Here is a 22,357-nt window from a genome sequence, read left to right as displayed (position 1 = left end):
TTTAATTTTTGGTGGAGACGGGGGTCTTGTCATGTTGCCCAGGCTGGTCTTGAACTCCTGAGCTCAAACAATCCCCCAGTCTCAACCTCCTAAAGTGCTGGGATTGTAGGTGTGAGCCACTGCGCCTGGCCTGTTAGTTTATTTCTTTTTTTAAAAAAACTTTGTCTTGAGTTTATAGTACTTTCTGTAAGAGGATTGGTTTGATAGGAGCTTACTTGGTCATCAGTAGAGACAGATCTTCATTGTTTATTTATTTATTTGTTGTTTTTTTTGTGTGTGTGACAGAGTCTCACTCTGTCACCCAGGCTGGAGTGCAGTGGCATGATAACAGCTCACCGCAACCTCTGCCTCCCAGGTTCAAGCAATTCTCATGCCTCAGCCTCCTGAGTAGCTGGAATTACAGGCATGCACCAACACGCCTGGCTAATTGTTGAACTTTTATTAAAGACAGGGTTTTACCACGTTGGCCAGGCTGGTCTTGAACTCCTGACCTCAAGTGGTGCGTCTGTGTCGGCCTCCCAAGGTACTGGGATTACAGGCATGAGCCACTGCACCCGGCCCACAGTTTATTTTTGAATATTGACCTGTAGTCACCTTCATCTGTATTTAATTTTTTTACATATAAAATAATTTTTTCCATGAGTAAACACAGTTTTATATCTTCATTAGCAATCCTTAATGTATTATTATTATTATTTGCTTTTGTTCTCTGTCTAGAACTCCAGTTAAAAGGCGAGAGCGTAAGTGGTAATAGTAAACCTGCTTTCTGCTCCTGATCTCAGGGTAACACTGTTTACTGTTGTGTGATTAAGTAGAAAGCTTGTTATACTTGCTCTGTAAATTATATTTTTCAGATTTAAAGTGTTGCCATATTAATTGCTGAGAACTTTGATCATGAATGGATGTTGAATTTTATGTTTTGTGCATCTTTGGAGATTGTCACACATTTCACTCCTGTGTTCTACTACTGCTGTGAGTTATATTGATGGATTTTCTAAAGTTGACTAATTTTGCATTCCTGGGATTAATTCTATTTGGTCACAATGTATCATCATTTTAATTAGAATTACTACACATAGTTTGCTTTTTTTTTTTGAGACAGAGTCTCTGTCACTCAGGCTGGAATGCAGTGGCACGATCTTGGCTCACTGCAACTTCCGCCTCCCAGATTCAAGTGATTCTCCTGTCTCAGCCTCCTGAGTAGCTGGGATTATAGGCGTACGCCACCATGCCCAGCTACTTTTTGCATTTTTAGTAGAGATGGGGTTTCACCATATTGGTCAGGCTGGTCTCGAACTCCTGACCTTGTGATCCACTCACCTTGCCCTCCCAAAGTGCTGGGATTACAGGTGTGAGCCACCACGCCCGGCCTGTTTGCTATTCTTAATATGATTTTTGCATCTATGTTTATAAGGTATGGTGGCCTGTAAGTTTTACTTCTGGCAATGTTTTTAGAAGTTCGGTATGAAGGCTATCCTGGTTCCAAAAACGAGTTAGTGCACGCTTCTCATCTTTCTTCTCTCTCCATCAGCACATGTGAGACCGCTACGTTTCCTTAAAGTTTTGGAAGAATTCACTGGAGAGGCATATAGGTTTGGATTTTGTTTTGTGAAAAGTTCTAAAGTTATGAATGCCAATTTCCTTAATAAAAAAAGACTATTCAGATTTTCTATATCTTCTTGTCTCTGTTGGGGTAAATTGTGTTTTTCAAGGAATTTGTCCATTTCATCTAAGATGTCGAAATACTTGCATAAAACAGTTCAAAATATCCTTTTGTTATTGCTGTTGTTTTGTTATGGTTGTGTTTGTGTTATAGTAACCTGGGCTGACTAAAACACCACTTCCCGTACCATCAGCAGTGAGCTCTCAAACCCATCCTGAGGATGCACTTTTCAGACCACCTCTGGCATGGACTATTTTGCCTGGGTTGCCCCAGACAGCAGAGCTGGAGACAAGGGCCTGTGTGAAGGTGGTTGATTTGGGAAGGGAGGCCTGGGGCAGGAGAGGGAGGCTGCGAAGCGTGGAACCCGCACGGAGGAAGGAGAAATTAGGCGTGTGCTGTCAGGCTGGCTACCACTGTTGGTGACAGGCCTCAGGGGAGCCCTGTCCACTCTGCAGTGGGGTGGGAGGAGTCCTGTTACTCCTGGGCCCCTATTCCCTGGTGTCCAAGCATTGCCACAGGGAGTGTTGATGCCCTCATGCGTCCAGCCTGGGGATCCTGCATCAGGAATGCCCCAGAGAAAAGCAAGGGCCGCAGAGAGCAGCTGTGTGACACTGGCCACCAGGGCAAGGATGAGAACACAAGGTGGGACTCAGGGGGTTGGGGCAGGGCCACAGAAGAGGCCAGTGCACCTGCAGAGGGCCACAGAGAACAGTTGGGTGACACTGGCCACCAGGGCAAGGATGAGAACACGAGGTGGAACTTGGGGGTTGGGGCAGGGCCACAGAAGAAGCCAGTGCACCTGCAGAGGACCACAGAGAGCAGCTGGGTGACACTGGCCACCAGGGCAAGGATGAGAACACGAGGTGGGACTTGGGGGTTGGGGCAGGGCCACAGAGGAGGCCAGTGCACCTGCAGTGACCTTCTACCAGCTCCACTTGGCTGGTTTCTGTTCCCCCTTCAGCTCTCAGACGGCCAACTGCCCAGTGCCGCAGGGAGGCCCCATTCTTCTTCTTGGGATTACTTCCCTCATGTTTTTGTTCCCCATAATTTGTAGCTACAATGTTGTTTACTTGTTGACTGTCTTCCTGATTCCTTGAACTACAAGTCCAACTAGCCAGAGACGTGTATTGATTGTATGTTCACCATTACGCAAGTCGCCCGAAAGAAGTGCCCTTCTGGTCACATCCTTCCAGGGGGTGCCTGGTACCCACATGAACTCCTGGCAAGACTGTCCTCAGAATAGTCTGCAGAGCCATGGTTCTGCCATCCCATGGGGTCCCTGCCCGGACATCTCTGTGAGCAGTTGGTTGAACATTTATTTATCTGTCTCTCATTTATTTATCTACACAGGCAAAAAAAAAAAAAAAAAAAAAAAAAAGGTGGGGTGGTGGGGACTTCGAGAACCTTGTTAGGCATCTGTCTGAGCTTGAGCACTCACTGAATGTCCATTCGTCACCAGATGGAGGGTCTCGACAGCGAGCTGTACAGGTTCTTGGCACGGTGAACAAAGAATTGAACAAAACGCAGAAACAAAGCAACAAAAGAATGAAGCAATGAAAGAAGAAAGAAGCAACAAAAGCTCAGATTTACTGAAGCAAAAGTACATCCACAGAGTGGGAGGGAACTTGTGCCAGCGGCTCCAGAGTCCCCCGTTAGGGATTTTATTAAATCGCTACCTAAAAGAATTTGGTAACACCCCCAGCTGCCCTACAGAGGCCTCCAACTGGCCACATCCTATTGGCCCACGACCAATCAGAGGCTGAAGTGGAGGCAGCTCGTGGCCCATCAGATGCTGAAGTGGAGACAGTCTTGTTATTTCAGGAGGGAGGCTGTGGCCTGCGTGCTGCCTGATCCCGCCCAGAACTGGCTGCACCTGCTGTTCTTTTACTTCTGCCTTATCCCTTGCTTACCCTCATTCCCTATTCTCCTGCCTCACATGGGCCTCTTTTCCTCTTCTTTAAAGTGGGGATAATAATAGTCCCTACCTCACCGGATTGTCAGGAGATCGGCAATCAAGTAGGTTGGCATATGTAATATACTTACGTTTGGTACACAAGACATGCCTAGTTATTATGACTACCTGTGCATTCTAAAATAGAAGAGAACCTTTATTCTTTACCTTTCAGCCATAAAGAATACAGAGTCATTAATGCAAATGTGTCCCTTACAATGTATCTCATAAAAATATAGACAACAGAATGTTACATGAATTTTAATTTATTCCATTTCCTAAACCCCAAACGTTTATGGTTTAGGAAAAACAGGGGCTGGTGGTGGAAGCGTGCACAGCAGGACGAACCCAGCATTCTGCTCAAAGCGGCCGAGTCCCCAGGTGCCAACCAGAGTGAAAAGGAATCTTAGGAACAATAATAGTAGAAACCATTAGAATGTGTCGCAGCCTGCCAGGCGCGGTGGCTTGCGCCTGTAATCCCAGCACTTTAGGAGGCCGAGGCAGGCGAGTCCCTTGAGGTCAAGAGTTCAAGATCAGCCTGACCAACATGGCAAAACCCTGTCTCCACTCAAAATACAAAAATTTGCCAGGCTCCGTGATGGCAGGTGCCTGTAATCCCAGCTACTCAGGTGGCTGAGGCACGAGAATCGCTTGAACCCAGGAGGCAGAGGTTGCAGTGAGACGAGATCTCTCCACTGCACTCCAGCCTGGGCAACCGAGTGAGAGTGAGTGAGACTCTATCTCAAAACAAACAAACAAAAATAATTTGTCACAACCTTGAGACACAAAACTTTATAGGTGAGGATACTCAAGTTCAGGAAGATTGAGGAACTCCCCCAGGATGAGACAGCTAGAACGTGGCGAACTTGGACTTCTGCCGACCGGCATCCGGCCTTGGGCCCCTTGCTTTTCTCGTTGCTGAGGATCGAGAGGCCTGGGGCGGCTGGGTCCAGGGAGATGCCACCGGCCCTCCTGTTGTGGCTGCCACTTGCTGTCTCTGAGCAGCTTGGGATGACGTCACTGTGTCCAGGCCCCCAAGAGGGGGCGCAGGTGAGCTCAAGAGCTTCGGGGGGACCCTCTCAGGGCTCAGCACCTCGCCGCTTCCTCTCAAGGCCTGAGTTAGCATGAAGTAGGAGCTCAGAAATTATTTACTGGCTGATTAGACATTTCTTGAGTTTAAGTCTTAGTAGAGATGCAACAGGTCTCTACCAAGAGAATTTGCAAAAAGAATAGAGTTTGTAATAAGGGCTGGGGAGAAGCGTGGTGCTGGGGGCTGGGCTAGTTCATGGACTCATGGGTGACCCCACACTATAGCATGTCCTGTGAAAGAGGACCTCTCCACAAATTTCTCCCCTGTGGAAAGGCTGAGTCCTTGGGACGGCCATGTCCAGGGAAGACAGCGAACGGGCACTGAGTGGCTGCCTCTGGGCTGCCGTCTCAGCGGGCATGGGTGTGGCATGTGTCCAGATCTCAGGCAGGCCATCTCCTAGCCCAGCATCCAAGGGTCAATGCTGTCTGTCACACGGTGAAGAATCTGGAGCTCCCAGGGACCTCTGCTGTGACCTGGCCGGGGGTCTCCTGCTCTTTCCTTCTCTTTGGATCTGTTTCAGCTCTGGATGGGTCACTGGGCCCTGGAGGGAGGGGGTGCCCCAGGTCTCGCTGTGTTCACCTTCATCTTGAATCCCGAGAGAGCAGCCTGCATTTGGATTAGGACTGGTGTCCACATTCAGCCCTGTCTGCAGCCAGACATGCGCCTCCCAACAAAGACAGACGGACAGTGGGACTCCAGCCACCAGGCGTGAACCACCGGCCTCTGGACTGACAAAGCCACCTCCCAGCCCACAGGAGAGAGAGGCTCTGCACCTTGACCTGGTGAAGAATAAGGGGCCGTAAACCATGGGATTCCTTTTGGAGTCCCGTGGGGAGGGAGCTTCTGGCAGAGACGATTCTTCTGGACAGGTTTGATGTATTCAGGTCTCACTTTGCAGTAAGAATTGATTGCAAGAGAAGAAGATGGAATCATCTTCCCTAAAGGTCTTTAACGACAGGATTGGTTTCTAACTGTGTTGGGTCAGTTAACTGGATCCTGCCTGAAGGGAAGAAAAGGAATCAGGGCATTGCCCAGGTTCCTCCTAGTCCTGTGCTTGTGTGACCTGAAATAAAAGAGGGTTTGCCTCTGCATCTAGAAAACTGAGTGGACGGGCTTGGCTGGGTCTCAGATGTAATCTGTTTGCATGTGTCGTTGGAGGTAATTTAAATTATCGAAAATACTTTGTATCTGATGTCTTTTAAACACCAATTTATGAGCACAGTGAGAACAAAATGCTTTAGGCCATCCAAAGAGGTATTAAAGACAAAATACCACACTCCCATGTCAGTGGAAAAACCAAACTCTGCAAAATACTTAAAGAGATTTATTCTCAGCCAATATGAGTGACTGCAGCCCAGGGAAACACAAGCTCTAGAATCCTGACCGAGTGCTCCCAAGGATCCTGACACAGTGCTCCCAAGGATCCTGACCCTGTGCTTCCAAGGCGGACAGCTTGTAACTGTTTCACACATTTCCAGGACGTGTGACCCTTACAGGCAAAGTCACAGATCAACACATGGAGTTTATGCGCTGGCTTGGCCAAAAAGGCAGGAAGTATTGAAGCAGGGACTTCCAGGTCCTAGGTGGATTCCGAGATTCTTAATTTTGAAATTGGTCGAAGGAGCAAGGCTTTGTTTAAAACTTGGGATCAACAGAAAGGAATGTCTAACTTTTGACTTTACCATGTGTTAGTTAAGACAAGAAAGTTTGCTAGCTGTGCCAGAGCAAGCCACGGTTCCTGGGGTCAGGGTGGCCTCTTAGCAAGGCTGATGGTCTGCAGATGCAACTGTTGACAGGTCCCTTAGGAAGGAATTTGGAGTGAAGAGCGGTGGCCAGAGCTTAGTGCTCATTGTCATACTCCAGGACAAACCAGGGTACGTCCCCTGCGGAGGTGCCAGGAACAGTTCCAGACATGCACCTCCAGGCACGGAGGAAGAGAGAAAAATATTGCCAGAAGACCAATTGCAATGGTAATTTCTGGGGGAAAAAAAGCAGATGAGAGATGGATTTACCAATCAAAATAGGAAGCCCTTGAGGGCAACATTGAGTTCTCTAGAGTCAGGAGGACCTCAGGCTCCTCACCAAACCCGATCCCAGCACTTGGGGGACCTCTCTTTAATTTGGAAGAGGCAAATCCACTACTTTTCAAAGAAAGCATTGAGCTTTTATAATAAGTCAATTAATGAAACTCCTAATGATATCATTAATAATAGGAAGAATTAAAAGGATTAAATAAATTAGTTGCTGGTGGAGACAAAATAGCCTTGAGGACAGCTGGGACTTTTAACCACCTGCTGTCAGCTCCAGCACCACTGGATCACTCCCGAATGTGGTGTTTGTACTGTGGTTGTCAGATCCCAGCACCCTGAGCTGGGGGGACGGTGAGTGACCGCGGCGATAACTCTGAGACCTGCAAAGAGGGGCTGGCCGCCAGCTGCAGGGAAACTGCATACATCTGGCAGGTTGACACTCTTTTCAATGTGAAGAAATAGCCATTTGCAAGTTATTGGTTTTACGCCAAACACATGAATATCACACATCACTTGTGTTATTTCACAAAAGCCAAACTTAGGGAGTAAAAGTATCTTTTCTTAGCCTTGTAAAATGCTGAAGAATGCCTCCTATTTGGCCCCTTCTCTGAATATTTATGATTCACTGAAGGTCTTTCCCCTAAGTGCCTTTTGAATCACATTTAATATGTCTTCATTTATTTATTCATAGCAAACACTTATTGAATGGCAATATATCGATGCTGGGATATAGGTATTAATAAAGTATGGCCTCCACCCTCAAGGAGCTCAGAGTCAAATGGATGAATCGCACGAGAGTGGTGAGGTTCTGTGCTGAGGCTGCCCTCACTGCCCTGCCTTGCCCCGGGCACACCCACCAAGGGCCGCTGCTGCCAGTACCTGGGCCTCTTCCTGAGGGCTCCCTCCAACTGCCAAGGTCCACTCAGCCTATGAGGCTGGTGGGGCAGAGGGAGTGGGGTTAGCATCCCTGGGAGCAGCACACAGACTTGGTGGGTAATTACCCAGCATCCAAGTCACCAGCAGGTCGGGGAGACGAAGATACACGAAGCCAAACAGTGCCCGATGGAAGCTTGGAAACCTGCCATTTAAGGGATAGTGGACAGGAGGAACCATTCGTCAATTAGTTTTATAAAACCAGGAAAGAGTGGTGTTCCCAACACCAAGAACAGAGAGCTTCCAAAGCGGTCATTGTCCAGTGCTGGGGAGAGCTCAGGTAGGATGAAAATTCAACACTGACTTTTGACCCGGCACTGAGGAGCTTACGCTGACCTTAGGCCAGCAGAGCAGCTCTTTGAAGGGATATGGAAGGAACGAGGGCTGGGAATGCATAGTAACCCTGTGTCTACTAAAAATGCAAAAATTAGCCAGGTGTAGTGGTACGTGCCTGTAATCCCAGCTACTCAGGAGGCCAAGGCAGGAGGATCACTTGAACCCAGGACGTGGAGGTTGCAGTGAGCTGTGACTGCATCACTGCACTCCAGTCTGGGTGACAACAGAGTAAGACTCTGTCAAAAAAAACAAAAATAAACAAAAAGCCAACAAAAAACAAACAAGCAAACAAACAAAAAACATTGAGGGGAGGTTGGAGACAGGGCTCACTGGGGCCAGGGGTGAGGCGAGGTGTCCTCGACAGGGCCCAGATGTGATATCTTGGGGCGCCGCACAGCAGGTGCACATAGAGAAGAAGCATTTAGGTTTTTCCTTAGTGCAACATGATTCAGAGATCAGGAGGAAGAACGGAGACGCACAGGCAGTCAAGAGCAAGCTCCATAAAGAAGAAAAGGAGCAGGGTCGGGATCTCAAAGCCAGGGCGGACCCAGGGCTGAGAGAACAGGTGGGTCTGTCTGCAACCCCAGGAGATGAAACCTTGCATTCAAAGCCTTTGAGGAGTTCTTTAAAACACCTGCCTTGGGTTCAACCTGCAGAGATCTTGGTGGTATTTTAGAGAGCACTTCAGGGAATTGCACAGCCAGGATTGGGAGTGCTGGGTCCACGCACGGGCGAGCAGAGGCCCGGGATGGCTTTGAAGGTGATTTATGTAAAGTGCCTGCGCTCAGTGGGCACACAGGAAGTTTCTGTTTCTCTCCAGCATCTTTTAGTTCCTTCCACATTTTAACTTCTCAACCATCTCCCACAGATTCTACAAGCTTTGCAAGAAATCTGCCCTTGCTTCTCAATGTTGTGTCCTATGAGATCACTGCAAAAGAAAATCATTTTTTTAACCATCATTTTATTTATTTTGCCAAAATTGCACTTTTGAGTCTACTGTTGGCAGGGGTGGCAGCATCATTTTTAAGCATTATCGCATACCCGACAGTGGCATTATGGAAACTTGATATAAAACACTCTTTCTATCCTGCTTAGATATTGATTTACTATCAGAGGACCATTTTCTTTTCATCTCAACCAGATGCTAAAAGGAACTTGAGGTGGACAGGAAGGACGCGTCCTGGGCCAGCTACCACTCAGCTGACCGAAAATAGAAGACAACTGTTCTTCTCCTTTGAAGCATCTTGAGGCATATTTTAATATATAGAAAGGAACACGTAACTGCGTGTTAAGAGACAGCGGGATTCTAAGTGATAAAGGTAAATCTGAGGGACCCTTTTTGGCTATTTAATTTATGTGCACCCTTCACTGTGACTGTCTGGCATAGGAGCAGAGGTCCAGGCCCACCATATGCCTCCGTACACAGAACCCCAAGAAAGGCCACTCTGAAAAAGGACTAATGGCCACAAACATATTGATAATTGTGTTTATTTATTTGAATACTTCACCTCTTACCTCATTTCTTTTCCTAGAGTTTGCAACAGGGCTTCCAGGGCCATGCAGTCAACAAAGCAACTTCATTTTATTCCTAATCTTAAAGGAAATATTTATATATACCATATAAGGATTCCCTTTAAGAATTTATTTAATAATACATTATTTATTATTATTATTATTATTATTATTATTATTATTATTATTGAGATGGAGTCTTGCTGTCACCCAGGCTGGAGTGCAGTGATGCAATCTTGGCTCACTGCAACCTCTGCTTTTCGGGTTCAAGTGATTCTCCTCCCTTAGCCTCCCGAGTAGCTGGGATTACAGGCATGCACCACCACACCCAGCTAATTTTTCTATTTTAGTAGAGACGGAGTTTCACCATATTGGTCAGGCTGGTCTCAAACTCCTGACCTCAAGTGATCCACCTGCCTTGTACTCCCAAAGTGCTGGGATTACAGGTGTGAGCCACCGAGCCCGGCCAATAAAACATTTAAATGTTTGCTTTTGAGTTAAGTACATATACTTGCTTTATTTAGGTAAAATTTGCATACAGTGATATGCATGGAGCTTCAGTGTCCTATTCAATGGTTTTGACACATGTATATCCCCAGGTAACCAGCACTGCAGCCAAGATATGTGGCGGGATGTGGCATCTCATACCTGCAATTCTAGCACTTTGGGAGGCTGAGGTAGGAGAATCGCTTGAGCTCAGGAGTTTGAGACCAGCCTGGGTTATGTGGTGAAACCCCTTCTCTACAAAAAAAAAAAAAAAAAAATTACAATACATTAGCCAGGCATGGTGGTGCGTGCCTGTAGTCCCAGCTACTTGGGAGGCTGAGGTGGGAGGATTGCTTGAGCCCAGGAGACGGAGGTTGCAGTGAGTCAAGATGGTGCCACTGCACTCCAGCCTGGGTGACAGAGCCAGACCCTGACTTGAATTAACAAACAAAAAGATGTAGAACTTTTCCATCACTCAAGAAACTCCTGCATGCTTCATTTTGATCAGGCCTGACCTCTCCCCGACATGAGCATCCACAGTTCTATCACTGTTGATTAGATTTGTGTCATTTCAACTTCAAATAAAGGCAATAACACACAATTGTTTCGGGCTCCTTTATTTTTTATTTTTTATTTTTTTGAGATGGAGTTTCACTCTTGTTGCCTAGGCTGGAATGCAATGGCACCACCTCGGCTCATTGCAACCTCCACCTCCTGGGTTCAAGCGATTCTCCTGCCTCAGCCTCCCTAGTAGCTGGAGGGGATTAGAGGCATGTGCCACCATGCCTGGCTAATTTTGTATTTTTAGTAGAGATGGGGTTTCTTCACATTGGTCAGGCTGGTCTCGAACTCCTGACCTCAGGTGATCCGCCTGCCTTGGCCTCCCAAAGTGCTGGGTGTTTCTAGCTTCTTTTGTTCAACATAATGTTTCTGAGATTCATCCTACATTTTTATGCTCCAATTGTTCTTTCTTTTTTCAACTGCTGAATAGAATACCACTGTATGATCACACCACACTGTGTGTCTGTTCTCTTGTTGATGGATAGTGCTTTCTGTTGGGGCTATTGTAAACAAAACTGCTCTAAACATTATTGTGAAGTTTTTTTGTGTGGACATATACTTTCATTTCTCTAGGAGAGTTGCTGGGTCATAAGATTGGTGGATGTTTTGCTTTATAAGAAATGTGACACATTTTCCAAGCAACTGCACCATTTTATTATACAATCCCTATGGCAGGAGAGAGTCCAGCTGCTCCATACCCTTTGCTAACTGATATTATCATCTTTTCTGTGTTGGCCATTTTAGTGTAAAGTCCAGTTTTCATTTGCATTTCTTCAAGGATTAACGATTTGATTCATCCCTCGAAGTTGCCACGTGCATGAGTGTAAGTTGTAGGTATGTTCATAGTAATCCCTTTTTATCCTTAATGGCTGCAGGATCTGCAGTTGTATTTGCTGTTTTATTTATTTGTTTGTTTATATATTTATTTTTAAGACAGAGTCTCACTCTGTTTCCAACGTTCTCTTGCTCGTGACAGGGGGGAAAGAGCTCGTCCTCATTCTGAAAACCGCCTTTTTCCGTCAGGCAAAGACTGTGGACCACGATCAAAGAGACTCGTTTGTAGAACTAGGAGAACCCGCCTCCCTCGTTTGCGGAACTACAACCCTCCTTACGGTGAGTTTAGCATTTTCTTCTCTGGCACCGGTTGCGGCTCCCGCTGGACGGCAGGGGGCAGCACCAGGCCGCCTCAGGGACGGACCCGCGCGGGCGGCGCCGGCGCTTCCTCTCAGGCTGCCGGGGTGGGCGGGGCGGGGCGGGGCGGGGCGGGGCAGCCCGTGGCCTGGGCGGAGTCGGGAAGGGCCTGGCGGGCGCGAGCCTCAGACTGAGGGAAGGAGAGGGCGCCTTTCCGCTCCTCTTTCCCTGGAGAAAAGAAACAAGTTGAGAGAATTCAGAGCCAAATGTAGGTTTTCTCGAGTGGCTCATTCCACACAGCGATCTTGCTGGTAGCCGGGAGTGTGCTTCTTCTGCATCAGATGTTCGAATGCTGTCTTCCAAAATGTTTCTTACTGAGGCAGGAATTTCAAACGAGATCCTAGGAGCTAGATGAAGAGTGACAGAGAATCGCGAATTTTCAGGCAAGACGCCAGGGATCTGGGGAAGAGAACAGTAAAACGTAACAGAAACAGCAGCTTCCTGATACGGTGGAAGTCATCTGGTGAAGATTTCTTGTACATTTTATATCGACTTTTTATCTCCTACTTTATTAGTAAAGTGTTAACCGAAGAAGTAAGAATGCATTTTGTAGCTCATCATTGTTTAAATGGAGGCTTTGAAATTCAGTCCGTCTTGGCCGGGCGCGGTGGCTCAAGCCTGTAATCCCAGCACTTTAGGAGGCCGAGGCGGGCGGATCACAAGGTCAGGAGATCGAGACCACAGTGAAACCCCGTCTCTACTAAAAATACAAAAAATTAGCCGGGCGCGGTGGCGGGCGTCTGTAGTCCCAGCTACTCAGGAGGCTGAGGCAGGAGAATGGCGGGAACCCGGGAGGCGGAGCTTGCAGTGAGCCGAGATCGCGCCACTGCACTCCAGCCTGGGCAACAGCGTGAGACTCCGTCTCAAAAAAAAAAAAAAAAAAAAAAAAAAGAAATTCAGTCCGTCTTGGTGATTGTAGCTGCAGTGGCTGCGGGAGGGATCTGGCCTCTGCTCAGCCTCTCGCTGCTGTGGGAGCTTGGCCAGAACACTTGCTGTCTCTGAGCCCGTCTCCTGACACCCAAAGCCAGGCTGTGATATCTGTGGCTGGGCTGTTCCGTGAGGAAAGGCGCCTCATCTCCAGCTCTTCCTCAAGGCTATGAATATAATCACAGGTGGATGCTCAGGGCCGTGAGTAAGAGTTCAGTGATGCAGTGTTTCATCCAGTGCATTTCTCTTCCCAGGCCTCTGTGACATCGTTTTCCCGACCAGCTGCCCCACTCTGGGCTTTTACATCGCTTTGCAGTGGCGGCACTGAGAGTCGACAGCTGCTTCAGGACTTAAGGTTCCAGCCCCGTCCCCTCTTTGCTTCCCAGCACTACCTGGTCAGATGGTAGAGGACAAAGTGGAGGCAGAAGAGGGAGGCGCTGCTGACATGTGGGCCAAGGGCTCCCCAGGCATTCTGAAGAGGTGGCTGACAGAGCCTCAGCTCCATGGAAAGGTTGGGATAAAGACCTTGTGTGATTGTCTACTCCAAATTCCTGACTTTACAAATGGGCTTCAGCCAATGGTTTGGGTCCCAAGCTGTTGTTATTATTATTATTATTATTTTCATTATCATTTAAGACGGAGTCTCGCTCTGTCACCCAGGCTGGAGTGCAGTGGCGCGATCTTGGCTCACTGCAGCCTCTGCCTCCCGGGTTCAAGTCATTCTCCTGCCTCAGCCTCCCAAGTAGCTGGGATTACAGGTGCCTGCCACCACACCCGGCTAATTTTTTTGTATTTTAGTAGAAAAATTTTAGTTTCACCATGTTGGCCAGGCTGGTCTCAAATTCCTGACCTCAAGTGATCCACCCTCCTTGGCCTTCTAAAGTGCTGGGATTACAGGCGTAAGCCACCGTGCCCGGCCTCAAGCTGTTTTTAGAATGGCTTTAACTTTCTTTATATGTAATAGTGAAAAATAAATTTAAAGACAAGCCAGATGTCATGTTTGAAGAGGGGAATTAATCCCATAAAGAATAGCACATCCATGTGATGGGGTATTAGGAGGCCCTTAATAGCCAAGGGGTAGCCTTTTTGATGACAGAGAAAAATATGAGATATGATATTGAGTGAAAAGAGAGGTTACAAAATATCATGTGTAGTGCAGTCACAAGTGTATGCACACACGCAGTGGAGAGAGACTGGGTGGACAGCGCTAACTCATTACCAGGGCTGTCTCCTTTTTTGTGGTTTCCAGATTTTTCAATGCACATTTATTATCTTGGGAGCAGGAAAAAACTTATTTTTGCCAATGAAATAAAAATAAGTTTGGGCCAGGCGTGGTAGCCCACTTCTGTAATCATAGCACTTTGGGAGTCTGAGGTGGGCGGGTTGCTTGAGCCCAGGAGTTCGAGACCAGTCTGGGCAACATGGCAAGACCTCATCTCTACAAAAATTAAAACATGAGCTGTGTATGGTAGTGCATGCCTGTAGTCCCAGCTACTCAGGAGGCTGAGGTGGGAGGATTACTCGAGTCCGGGAGGTCAAGGCTGCAGGGAGCCGTGATGACACCACTGCACTCCAGCCTGGATGATAGAGTGAGACCCTGTCTCAACAACAACGAAACAGTCAACTTTGTTGGTGAATATCTAAAGATAGTTTCTCAAACTAAAAGATACCAAAAAAAAAAAAAAAACCTTGGAAATACAAAAAGAATGCATGAATTGAAAACAAAAAGCCGTAATACAAGACTCTAAAGACATGGAATGAAACCTAATAAGAGACTGGTAGGTCAAATGAGAGCAAAGCATTTGAATTTGACTGGATTGTTTTCTCACTGGAAATAGTGATTCTATTAGTTCATCGTTAACACACTTTTTGAAATTCTGTAAGTAGAACTTACGCAGTGACTTTTTGCCTGGAAAACTGCTATAGGATCCCAGGGAGGACTAAATTTGAACAGAGGAAGTAGACGGTGTTACAGTGTCTGTTCTAGCTTTAAGTTCTAGAATAGGAGAGTTAGAGCACCTATTTGGGGTGGGGAAGGCAGAAAGCAATTCTCGGTATCAATCAAGAGAGCAGAACAGCCTCTCTCCCTCCAACTTCCATCTGCCCTCTTCTCCCTCCCTCCTTCTCTGTTTTCCTTTCACTCTGTGTATGTTAGCTTTGGCCGCATTCCATAAGCCAAGATAAAAATGTTAGGCATGATAAATTTGTGACTGTTACTAACATTTAGGATTTTTTTTTTTTTTTTGAGATGGAGTTTCGCTCTTGTTGCCCAGGCTGGAGTGCAATGGCGCGATCTCGGCTCACTTCAGCCTCTGCCTCCTGGGTTCAAGCCATTCTCCCGCCTCAGCCTCCCAAGTAACTGGGACTACAGGTGCGTGCCACCACGCCCAGCTAATTTTTTTTGTATTTTAGTAGAGACAGGGTTTCACCATGTTGGCCAGGATGGTCTCAATCTCCTGAACTCTTGATCCGTCTGCCTCGGTCTCCCTAAGTGCTGGGGTTACAGGCGTGAGCCACCACGCCCAGCACATTTAGGATTGTCATTTGAAATTCTTCATAGGTTCTAAGTTTTAAAAAAACAAAATCTACCAAATATTAGATATTTAGTAGTTAAATAAAATCATTAAAAGAGAGCAAAGACTCGCCCAGTTTTAGGTGGAGTAAATTCTGGAACTTCCAATACAAAGATAGGCTGGGAAACCGCAAAGATACCTTCGCAGTTCTTCTTGGTGTGCATATCTGTAATCATGGATGGAGAAGCTGGGAGGAGAATCAGAAGGCAAGGTCAAACTTTATGGGACGTGATCCATTTGGTTCTTTAAATAAGAATCCAAAATTGGTAAAATACCACAGTTTGTGTTTCTCAGCTGAGAACATGGGCGAGAGGAAGTAAAATGATTTATTGTCATCAGTAGCAGAGCCACCCAACCCCAGTCTTTGGCCTCAGGCTCTTTCTGTGCCTTATTAAGTCAGCTGCTTTTAAACAGAAAGCCGAGTTTGCACACCAGACTATAATGCAGGTCTTGCTTTGGGAATATTTACATGGTAATCTTATATTCATTCGCATTATACACTAAATGTTAGCTGGGCCATTGTGTAGAAATATAATTTGTGCAAAATAAAACTGTTAATGTGTAAAATACATGATGGGGGAGTTTCTTGGTTTTGAGTGTCTGCCTCAAATTATACAGACTCATCTGTAAATTCCAGCTGTATCTTTAAAAATACACTCAAGCTAATGTTGAGTAAAATGAACAAACACTAGTGGCAGTGCGTGATCGGTCACTAGCCCACTCAATTGTTTTGTGAGGCAGATGAAATATAAAAATATGACAAAGAACAAATGTTTTCCTCTCCTTTGCAGAGATGAACTGAAGCCTGCCGCTGCCAAGGTAATTTATAACATATTTATAGAAATAAATGGCCCGTCTGGGCGTTCATGTGTTTCAAATCAATCATGGAGTACAATGCTCAGTGCCGAGGGAAAAGAGAGGTATTCAGAGGCCTTTTGAGACCTCCTCTGACCACGGTGGTGGCTCGCAGAAGAGTTTGCAGCTGCAGGTTCTGTGGTGGACAGAGGCTCTCTATCTTTACATTATTAACCTGGGTGAAGCGCTTTGTTCAAGCAGAAGGGGAATAAGCGCTCTAATCATCCGGAAACTCATTAACTTCTTTCTTTCAAATGTCTTATCAGATTTCTCCCTTGATGCTTTCCTCTAATTCCTTAGGACTGAAGGGCTAAAGACACTGGAGAGTGTATGAAAATATATTAAGCAATCACAAATGTCTGAATGCGAGGCACTGCCGTAGAGCTGGAAAGCAACAGCCTGGGGGTCTTGCTGCGCAGATTCAACCCTGGTCTCCCCCCACCGTGAACTTGGGCAGGCTACTCACAACTTCAGATTGCAGCTTCCCTTTCTATAAAATGGGGAGAACAAGATTGACCTTGTTCAGTTGTTGTGAGGATTGGAGATGTAACTGCTAAGCGCCTGGCACAAGGAGCAGTAGTGCAGTGATCTTAATTTATGAAACAGCAGTGACATCCTAGGGCTACAGAGGCACAGCAGGAAGTGCAGACACCAGGACTTCTAGGGTGCTGGGCTCTCTGTAGCCATGGCCCAGGGGCACCTGAGCTCTCCTACCCTCTGGCTTCCAGAAGCTTAATAGACTTGATTGGTCACAAGGAATATTCTGTCATGAAAATCAATGTTTTGGAGCAAGCTGAGTCCAGAAAAAGGCTTTGAGAAGGTTTTATAAGCCTGAAAAGGGGGGACATGGAGCTTGCCTCACATGGCTGGGGATGAGTTGGACCTGATTGGGGCACACCTAACTGCCACCTTCAACTCGACTCCAAAGGTCTGGACCTTCCAGAGAGATCTGACCTTAGAACCTGACATTCCAGATGTCTCAGGCCACCTGGGCGAACACAGACATCTCAGCACACGCTTCTCGTTACCTCATCCACTCCTTACAGCAGCCCTGGCCAGAGCTGTGGGAACTGTGAAGCGCTGTTAACGCTACCGAGAGAATGAATCCATCCTCATCTCAAGCCCGGGAGACAGAATGAGAACACTAAACCAATTTACGAAGAAAACCAGTTTATGAATAAACAAGTTAAAGTTCATGGCAAGTGCATCATTAAATGGGCCATATGAAGAAGAGCAAGATGAGAAAAGATTAAAACATTAGTCATGGAATTTTGTGTCCAAACAAGGACATTTCAGCACCATTATGAAAAGCCATTTGTATTCTTTTTAAATTTGTTTCGTTTTGTTTTTGAGACAGAATCTTGCTTTGTGGCCCAGGCTACAGTGCAGTGGTGCGATCTCGGCTCACTGCAACCTCTGCCCCCCGGGTTGAAGCAATTCTCCTGTCTCAGCTCCTTAGTAACTGGGATTACAGGCAAACGCCACTGCGTCGAGTAGAGATGGGGTTTCGCCATATTGGCCAGGCTGGTCTTGAACTCCTGGCCTCAAGTGATCTACCTGCCTTGGCCTCTCAGAGTGCTGGGATTACAGATGTGAGCTAAATTGTGTTTTACAATTAAAATACGTTTAGAATCAAAGAAACAGTGTTCCCCTTGAACACCATACTAAAAAACTTAATATGCCTCAAAAACTGTAACTATAGACCTGAGTTGTAAGACAGAAGAATACAAGCAGAAATGATTCTGGAGAAGAGGGGAGTAGTGGCTTCTGCTTGCTAACCTGGAGAGAGAGGCAAAAAGCATCCTTCGATCCTAGTGATATTTATAGTAAAGCCTTATCAAATGTCAACCTTTGAAAATTAATTCCACTTTTTAAAAAAGTATAAGAAGAAACACTACATGCTCATAAAGCAAGATAACAGAAAGGAGAGTGGCTTAAAAGACTTCTTGACTTCTAAAGTAATTTATCCATCTACTTTCAACAGTTTAATGACATTTTCCTGAAAGAGAGGAGTTTTTCAAAGCCTGGTTGAAGTTTCAATCTGTTGAAATGATGTCAGAACAACAAATCATTCTGATCTCATAAAAGAAAAGTGAGTATAAATTTATAAATTAATTGTAATTTAAAAAATCATTCACTAGTTTTAGTCAATCAATCAGAAGCTCCTGATACTAATTGAGTGGAGTACTGATAAACTCATTAGTCATACAGCTTCCAGTTTAGGCAGGTTGAATGCATTTTCCCTCTATAATATCAAGTGTGACATGAGAGATAGAATATAAAAGAATTTTAAAACTAACCCACATCACGGAGAGAAGAAATGGACTCACGCCGAGATGAATGATTTGCAGCCGTCTTTGGGAATTCTGCACCGCAGCATCCCACCAGCGTCGCGTCACCTAAAAGGATCCATTTCATAGAGAAGAGATGACAGTTGGGGCACAAGTGTGGGATTCGTAGTCTTAGCATGGACTAATGTGAACTGTGGACCTCAGTTAATAATCATGTTTTCATATTGGTCCATTCGCTGTGCACTAATGCAAGATGCTAATTATAGGGGAAACCTGCCATGGGTGGGGAGACGGGGAGAGATGTGTGACAGTCTGTACTATCTTCTCATTTTTTTGGTAAATCTAAAATAGTATAAAAATGGTATAAAATCTAAAATGGTATAAACCATAAGGTGTAGGCTGGGTGCAGTGGCTCATGCTTGTAATCCCAGCACTTTGTGAGGCCAAGGCAGGCAGATCACGAGATCAGGAGTTTGACACCAGCCTGGCCAACATGGCGAAATCCCGTCTCTACTATTAAAAAAAAAAAAAAAAAAAAAAATTGGCAGGCCTGGTGGCATGCGCCGGTAGTCCCAGGTACTCGGGAGGCTGAGGCAGGAGAATCGCTTGAACCCAGGAGGCAGAGGTTGCAGTGAACCAAGATTGCACCACTGCACTCCAGCCTGGGCGACAGAGTGAGACTCCATCTATAAAAAAAATAAAAAACAAAAACCAAAAAACCATAAGGTGTACTAATTTTTTTTAACTCCCAATGATGAGAGAATGTGAAGGTGACACAGGAACCAAGTGAAAGAACTTCAAATATTCAAGTCTGAAACAATTTGAGCAATAAAATAAGCAAAGTAGTTTTAGATTATAACTCAAAATATAAATTAACTGCCCACAAATACTGATATAAATAAACTATTGAATAAATAAAAAAATGAGGGAGAATAGACAACTCTCTCAGTCAGAACAATGGTAAATAATTTATGTGGCATTCCATCCATAAGGAAGTGGAGCATAAGGACCCATGTATTAGGTGTGGGCTGCATAGTGACTTGTTTCCAAAGACTACAGTATGGAAAGAAAAAGAAAAGGAATAACCTCATAGAATAACTTTACCTGACAAACAGCACCCCAAGTCAGGTGATCAAAGTTATTACCACCAAGAGTGACAAGTCATGTTGACAGTATGCACCCTTGATAACATGTGATGAGACCTGTACTTTACCTCTGTGGATTTAGTGCTTTTATATTTGATGTAATTTGTGAGATATTTTGGTTTGATTCTGCCATCTTTATATTCTTTTTTCTCTCTTACAGTATGTTTATTTTTATTTATTTATTTATTTATTTTTTTGATTGATGGAAACCTTTTATTGTCTAATAATTTACTCTTTTTTTTTTTTTTTTTGAGACAGAGTCTCGCTCTGTCGCCCAGGCTGGGGTGCAGTGGCGCGATCTCGGCTCACTGCAACCTCCACCTCCCAGGTTCAAGCGATTCTCCTGCCTCAGCCTCCTGAGTAGCTGGGACTACAGGCGTGCGCCACGAAGCCCGGCTAATTTTTTGTGTTTTTAGTAGAGACAGTGTTTCACCATGTTAGCCAGGATGGTCTCCATCTCCTGACCTCGTGATCCACCTGCCTCAGCCTCCCAAAGTGTTGGGATTACAGGTGTGAGCCACTGCACCCGGCCATAATTTACCCTTTATTAGTTTGGTAGTTATCAAAATTTTTACTTTTCACTTAATGGTTTCCCTAGAAACTACAACAAATATCCTTGACATATCAAAGTTTAATATAAATGGTACTTTTACCTCTTTTAGGACATTTCAAGGGTAACAGAGCACTTTAATAATATTTACCATCTTCTTTATTGGTGAGATATTTTTGTTATGTATTTAAGTCTACATATGTTAAACTTAAACTATTATTGTTTTTTCTAATCAATATCCATTCATATTTATCTTGTATTTATGGCATCCACTGTTGTGTGTTCCTGCCTACAGTGCCAGCCTTCAGCTAGTATCATTTTTCTTCTGCCTGAAGGAAATGTTCTTTAGTGTTTCATTTACTATAAATCTGCTGGTGGTAAATCTTTTTCATTTCCATTCTTCTAAAAAAGCCTTTGTTTCTCTTTCTTTGTAAAACGTATTTTGGCCGAGTATAGAATTCTAGATTGGCATTTGTTTTATTTCTGCACTTGGAAATATAATTCCATTTTCATCTGGCCTCTATGTTTTCTTTCTGCTGAAATATCGACTATCAGGTTAATTAGTGCTCCTTTGATGATAACCTCTTTTTTCCTCTGGCTATTAAGACTGTCTCTGTTTTTGCTCTCCAAGGATTTTCTTACATTTGCCTCGGCATGGCTTTCCTTAGGCGAGTGCGGCTGTGGTTTGTGGCACTTCTATCATTGCCTTGATGTCTTTTGCCATATCAGGAGTGTCACTTGCCATGATCTCTTCAGTTATTGTCTCTGACACATTTTCTTTCTCCCCTTCTTCTGGATCCCAATTATATGAATGTTATGCTTTTTCACTCTGTCCTCTATGTATTTCATATTCTTTCTCATATTTTAAATCCTTTTCTCAGCATGCTTTAATGTGTCTGTTTTCTTCATGTCACCATTTTTTTTTTAGTTGTATCTAAACTGCTATTAAGGTCACACATTGATTTTTAATTTCAGTTAATGTTTTTTAATTCTAGAGTTTCTACTGGCTTTTTTTTGTTGTTGTTCTCTAAATTCTTTTTTTTTTTTTTGAGACGGAGTCTCGCTCTGTGGCCCAGGCTGGAGTGCAGTGGCTGGATCTCAGCTCACTGCAAGCTCCGCCTCCCGGGTTCACACCATTTTCCTGCCTCAGCCTCCCAAGTAGCTGGGACTACAGGTGCCCACCACCTCACCCAGCTAGTTTTTTTGTATTTTTTTAGTAGAGACGGGGTTTCACCGTGTTAGCCAGGCTGGTCTCGATCTCCTGACCTCATGATCCTCCCGTCTCGGCCTCCCAAAGTACTGGGATTACAGGCTTGAGCCACCGTGCCCGGCCTGTTCTCTAAATTCTTTTTTTTTTTTCTTTTTTTTTTGAGACGGAGTCTCGCTGTGTCACCCAGGCTGGAGTGCAGTGGCCGGATCTTGGCTCACTGCAAGCTCCGCCTCCCAGGTTCACGCCATTCTCCTGCCTCAGCCTCCCGAGTAGCTGGGACTACAGGCGCCCGCCACCTCGCCCGGCTAGTTTTTTGTAGTTTTAGTAGAGACGGGGTTTCACTGTGTTCGCCAGGATGGTCTCGATCTCCTGACCTCGTGATCCGCCCGTCTCAGCCTCCCGAAGTGCTGGGATTACAGGCTTGAGCCACCGCGCCCGGCCTTCTCTAAATTCTTTGCCATTCCCAATCTTTTCTTTGATTTCCCTTAAGCATCTTATTCATAGTGCATTATCTATGATACCTGTAAATCTCTATTTTCTGTTGTTTCTCTTGGTTTTCCAAAACACTCGTTGTCTCCTCACCTGACTGGTTAAATTGTATTGTGTGACTGAGACACTATGTGAAAGCTTATAGAGGTACTTTGAGGCTAGAATGAAGTTTTGTTTCTCTAATGGGGATTTATGTTTGATTCTTGCAGGTACTAGGGGCACTAGCAATCCTGCACACCACATTAATCCAATCATAATTTGAGATAATTTAAAGCTGAGCACAAATCCCTAAAGAGGACAATATATTTACAGCTTAGTCTGTATTCTACAATTTTACCATCAGTTCCCAACCCAGATCCCTAAGCAACCTTAAGAGCCCATTAGTCAGGCTGACAGACCAACCACCACTCTCCTTATCATGCCATAAACTCAAATTTTTGTTTTCCTAAGTTCAGAGGTAAGTTTAAAGTAAGTTTCAGCTTGTCATTATCCCAGCCATTTCTTCTGGAAATTGGAGGAAATCCATGGGGGAAAACTATTTCAAGTGCCAAGGTCATCCTTCTG

At 45.2% G+C, this 22,357-nt stretch overlaps 1 long non-coding RNA gene across 1 annotated transcript; it reads left to right on the top strand.

Moving 5' to 3' along the window:
* The first annotated feature begins 14,918 nt into the window (after positions 1-14,918).
* LOC135968156 (uncharacterized) lies at positions 14,919-16,544 on the top strand. The gene is made up of 3 exons (XR_010582695.2): positions 14,919-15,051; positions 16,045-16,072; positions 16,409-16,544. It is a non-coding gene; the product is annotated as an uncharacterized lncRNA (long non-coding RNA).
* The last annotated feature ends 5,813 nt before the right edge of the window (positions 16,545-22,357 follow it).

This window comes from Macaca fascicularis, chromosome 17 (assembly GCF_037993035.2).
Source record: "Macaca fascicularis isolate 582-1 chromosome 17, T2T-MFA8v1.1".
Lineage (NCBI taxonomy): Eukaryota > Metazoa > Chordata > Mammalia > Primates > Cercopithecidae > Macaca > Macaca fascicularis.
The sequence above is the reverse complement of the archived record's forward strand: the minus strand, read 5'-3'. Positions and strand labels throughout refer to the sequence as shown.